The sequence below is a fragment of the Gymnoscopelus microlampas genome (genome assembly GCF_963454915.1).
Source record: "Gymnoscopelus microlampas genome assembly, chromosome: 18".
NCBI classification, from domain to species: domain Eukaryota; kingdom Metazoa; phylum Chordata; class Actinopteri; order Myctophiformes; family Myctophidae; genus Gymnoscopelus; species Gymnoscopelus microlampas.
The window spans coordinates 46,346,361-46,352,360 of NC_139955.1; positions in this window are offsets into that span (position 1 = coordinate 46,346,361).

Below are 6,000 nucleotides of genomic sequence, written 5' to 3' on the forward strand. Positions count from 1 at the left end.
CCCAGGCAGCGCCCTGGCGTTTTTTGGCATTTTGCCTGGTCGCTTCAAGCTGGAAACGGTTAAACGTTTGGGAAAGGAGCGCTGCTCTTCTGATCCTCCTGATGTTTTCTGACAACACAGTCATTTACACCCTGATGTTGAATCATTACCACAACCATGAAAAGTCCATGTTTACATTGTTTCAGATAGGATATTTGTGCTAAATGACACAGATGACAGGAGGTTTGAGCAGTGAGCACCTCGATGGTTGATCGGTTGGAACAGTGCGGGCATCACACCGTGAGTGAGTGCTATGGAGATGATATCCAAAGCTGTGTGAGCGCTATGGACGTGATACCCACACAGTGCTCCTCAACTCAAAATGTGTTCTCTATGGACACGGCACCTTGACCCATTCAATCCCGTAACGCATATATGTGTCATTTTAGATTATTTAGCTATAAGCATTATTTACACTTTGGGCTATTAGTGAATAGCTAATAGCAGATCTACAAGCTCAGTATGAGCTTTAAAAAAGAATGTTGCTGTATCAGTGGTGATCAAACTTTTTTTCATGTCAAGGACCACCCAGAATGATGAGTATTTGGCCGTGGACCCCCATCTCAAAATATTTATTTCCAGGGACCCCCACCAGAAGCAAAGATTCGAGTTAAAAATGTATCTAATATATTCAAAGATTTGCACACATTTTCACAAATTATTTCCCCCAAAAATAGCAGATCTACAAGCACATAGAGCTTGTAGATCTGCTATTTTTGGGGGAAATAATATTGATATTTTTTTAATAGCCAAAGAAATCTAAAGAGACCCCGGATTGAATGGGTTATATGGCCCCTACATGCTCCAGTTTTACTCATCCATCCACTGATGGCTATAACTGGAGCAGGCAGGCCTTTATTCTCTTCTCTTTACTGCATCCAGTCTGCTGTACTCTGTCATGATAATATGAATAAAGCTGGTTCTCGTGTGATGTTGTCCAGGTCTGTCTGTAAGATCTGGAAGTTTCTGGAAGTTTCTGGAAGTACCAAAAGTAGAAAGTATACTCATAATGCACAATGTCCCCATTTCACAAGTTTTCAAATGTTGAAACATCTTTTGAAAATAGCCGATCTACAAGCTTTTGTCAGAGACAAGACGAGACATGGAGACAAGCAGAGACATTAAAGACTCATGGAAACCAGCTGTCTGTCCCAGACCAGTGGACTGATTCCCACCAGTTCCCCTCATTTGTTAATGTAACATTTATTTTTTTAACTCTTAAAGGTTTATTTTCCACATATTTATTTTTCATTATGAAAGGTTTGTTATGTAAAAGTCATCATGGGTCAATTTCATTTCGTATCTTCAAATAAAGCCTTTTTATGGTTTGGATTAAAGATCCAAAAACAACTTTTTGGATGATAGTCTGATTTTTTCTTTTTCTTTTTTCTTCTTTGTTTGGCCTTTTTTCATTCTTCGAACGTTTTTTACTAGTCATGGAAAATTACAAAATAATGAATGATAGATTAATAACTGATGACTGTTTGTAAATGATGGTTTTGTAAAGTAAGAATCAGTCCTGGTAAGTGAAGAGTGTGTTCAGATGCGCCCATCTTCCAAATCGTTTGGCCCAGTGGTTCTCAAACCTTTCCACGTCAAGGACCCCCACATTGATGTATATATTTGTCCGTGGACCCACATCTGAAAATGTTTTGTGCCAGGGACCCCCCAGAAGAGAAGATTTGTGTAAAGAAAAATGCAAAAAAATAACTCGGTCAGGATACAGATTAAACAAGTGAAATGAGCCCTCCCAAGGAACCCAGCAAAATATTATTAAATATGGCTCTTTTATTGCTACTTTTAACTTTTTTATGGATCCTATGTAAGTAAAGCCTGATAAAAGTGTCAAACTCCCCAAATCCACCAGAATACTGAAAATGACATCTACTCTGTTAAAAGTTTCTTGGGAGGGGCACCCCCAGCGTGGTCAAGAGCCCCAAAAGTATTGAAAACTGGAAATACTCCAGTAAAGTGAAAAATACCTAAAAATTGTACTCAAGTACAGTACCTGAGTAAATGTACTAGTTACTTTACACCACTGCCTTTTAAGTAGTCAGGTAAACAAAGATTGTCGGCAGGTGGTGGTGGAAATTAACTAACTAGTATATTTACTCAAGTGCTGCACTTAAGTACAATTTATGAGGTACTTTTACTTTACTTTTAGGGGTCCTTGACATAAAAGTGTTTGAGGAACACTGTTGTATTGTGTGTGTGTGTGTGTGTGTGTGTGTGTGTGTGTGTGTGTGTGTGTGTGTGTGTGTGTGTGTGTGTGTGTGTGTGTGTGTGACTGGTTCTAATCCCTGCCTTGCTAGAGGGCTCGTTGTAGTGTTTGACCTTTGCAGTGGGATGTGTCACATGCTGTTGTAATTTGTCTTCTTGTTGAACACAGGGTCCAGATGTTTACACTGGAACAGTGGTATAAAGTAACTAAGTACATTTACTCAAGTGCTGTACTTATAAGTACAATTCTGAGGTACTTTTACTTTGATTGATTGAATACTTTATTTAGATTCGAAGGTTGCAGAGAAAAAGCACATGGAAGTGCAGTTTACAATACAAGGTCAACTAAAATGGATCGCTCATGAAAGACGCACTGCTTGTTTCAAATGAGATCCTCACTTACTCAATTCATGGAGACACTTTACTGGAGTATTTCCAATTTCCAGTACTTTACTTCTACTCCACTACATCTCAGAGGCAAATATTGTACTTTTTACTCCACCACAATTTTTTGAAAACTTTAGTTACTAGTTACTTTTTCCAACCCTGATTTAATGCTTTTGATATCTACCCTCAGGTCATTCATCTCTATAGCTGGTACATTACACATTACATTACAGTCAGAAGCAGACGCTTTTATCCAAAGCGACTTACAATAAGTGCATTCAACATAGGTATGGAACGAAACTACTAATCACCAGAAGCATCAAGTGCATTTTCTGCAAAAACAAGCAACCAAGAGTATACCTAGCACTAAGGTAAAAGTGCATTATATCAGCTACCTATTTCCTTAAACAGATGAGACAAAAATAGCAAAATCAAATGAGCAGGAGCTAAAACAAATACGTTTATCGAGTAATATCGACTAAACAAGATCCAATAAAACAATAAAACAAGAGTTCGTACAACTAGGGATGGTAGGGACCGTGGAACAATATGTTTTATCTCTGCTCCTGATCAGACTGAATTAAAGATACATTCCTATTGGGAATTGTAGACGGTCTGATACGTTTGATCATTATGTTTGATTGTAATATCACAAATTAATGTCATTTAATGACAACCTGACTCAACCACATTCTTTAGGGGCACATTTTCCCAATGCATTTTATTTTATTTAAAAAATATATATTTTTTATTTAAACAATGTAAAAATTGCTGAACAACCGAATGCATTGTGATTTATTTAATCCATTCATTCATTCATTCAGAAGGTGTTTGTCATCTACACGTGGGGGGGGGTCTGGGGTGTGTGTGTGTGTGGTGGGGGTCTGGGGTGTGTTGGGGGGGGGGGGGGGGGGGCGGTTCTTCATAAATACTACAGGGGGAAAAAAACTTGCGCTGCTTGCGCGTTGCACAGACATCGGTGACCTGTAGGATTCTGTGACCCCGGGGCAGCCATATTTGATGAGAGTTAATCCTTCACATGTGTTGATAATTACAGTTCTGTTCCATTCAGCCAGAGCTCCAGAGCCTTTGGCAGGGAGTGATGGAAGAAGTACTCACATGTTTTATCTAAGTAAAAAGTATCTATACTGCAATGTAGAAATACTCTGTTTGTTACTGGTAAAAGTCTGGAATTCAAAATTTAAGTAAAAAGTGAAAGAGTAAAAAGTACAAAAGTGTTGGCATCAAAATATACTTAAAGTAGGCTACCAAAAGTAGAAAGTACTCATTATGCAGAATGTCCCATTTCACAAGTTTTCAAATGTATAAAATGTGTAAAAAAAATATCCTTCCTTTGAAAAATAGCAGATCTACAAGGCAGCTTGATTGATTGATTGATTGATGTACTTTATTTAGTAAGACATGAGAACAGTACATGACAGTACATAACAGTACATGGAAGTACAAATTCGCAATACAAGGTCTACTAAACTGGATAGCTCAGTTAAGCACGTAGCTTGTTTAAGATGAGATCCCCATGCACACAAATCATGTTGACATATAAGAGACAGACAGATATACACACTACTATACAGAATGTCATACAATCAGTTTACAGGTTACTGGTATGAAGGGTGAAAAAAATGTACAAAAAAGAAAGAGAGGGGGGGGGGGGGGGGTTAGGTTAGGACATGGGGTAGGTTAGGACTTGGACAGGGGCCATTTTTGAATTGCAGCCTCCTGAAGGTGTATCTTTAGGGCATTTTTGAAAGTGAGTAGGGTTTTGCACTCCTTTACTCCTTTTGGTAGGGCATTCCACATTTTAGATGAATAGCATGAGAAAGAGTTCATTCCCTTTGTTGTGCCAAATCTGGGTTGAACATGGTTTGTGGAGCTGCCTCTGGTGTTATGATCATGGACTTGATTAACATTTTGGAAGTATTTTGACAAATACAGGGGGATCCCAATGTTGTGGTGTATCTTGAAGACCAGGCCCATAGCAAGTTGCTGTACTCTGTCCTCAACCCTAAGCCATCCAAGCCTAGCAAAATGATCAGGGGTTAGATGGGTTTTGTAATTGAGGCCAAGAAGTAGCCTTACAAGTTTGTTTTGGGATGTTTGGAGCCTTGTTTTTAGGGCCTTGGAGGTGTTGTGATACCATGAAGTGCATGCATAATCATAATGACCTTGTATGAGGGCCCCTATAAGAATCTTCAGAGTATTCTTACTGACTTTACGAACAAGCCTCCACATCCTCCGTGTTATTTTGTGGACCTTTTTGATCGTCTTTTCAGCGTTTTTGTCACCTGAGAGGTTTGCCTCCAAGATGGAACCCAGGTAGGTAATTTCCTCCTTTCTTGTGATAACATTTTCACCCACTTTGATCGTGAAACTCTCAGCCTTTCTAAGGTTAGGGTTGGACCCAAAGAGGATGGATTCAGTTTTACCCAGGTGTAATGAGAGTTTGTTGTCGGAGAGCCAGATGCAGATCTTGTTGAGTTCAGTGCTGAGAGTTTTCTCAACCTGCAGCCTGTCCCTGTCCGAGACCAGCAGAGCCGAGTCATCTGCGAACAGGAACAGTTTGCAGTCGCAAGCTGAGGACATATCATTCACATATATCAGGAACAGTAGTGGTCCTAGTATGCTTCCTTGAGGAACACCACAAGTCACTGGGAGAGGAGGGGACTGGGTGCCGTTTACTTCCACCACTTGCTCCCTCCCCTCCAGGTAGGATCTCATCCAGTTCACCGACGTGTCATCAAAGCCTATTGCTTTGAGCTTATTGATCATAATTGGGTGATTAACGGTGTCAAAAGCCTTCTGGAGGTCCAGCATGACCATGCCGCAATATTTGCCCTTGTCGACATCTTGTTTGATAGAGTCGTTCAAATAGAGAAATAGAGAAGGCATGTGTCAGTGGAGTGGTTTGGAGTGGTTTGCTCACAATGCTCGACGCATTGTGAGCTTGTAGATCTGCTATTTTCAAATGGCCAAAATGTATATAGGGCTGAAGTGGTTAATGTATGTTTTGTAATAATAATCAAAATCTACAAAGTAACTAGTAACTAAAGTTTTCAAATAATTGTAGTGGAGTAAAAGTACAATATTTGAGATGTAGTGGAGTAGAAGTAAAAATACAGAACATTGGAAACACCCTCAACCTTTTACTCAAGTACAAAACTTGAGTAAATGTACTGAGTTACTTTACACCATTTGGCCAACATTGAACAACAACAGAACCTCTGAATGGAACACAGCCTTAATCATGTTATCATTGGAAACATGTGTAAAACAACCATAGTAACATTATTACACAACTTTATGGTGACAGTGATTTAAATCAGTGGTTTTCAA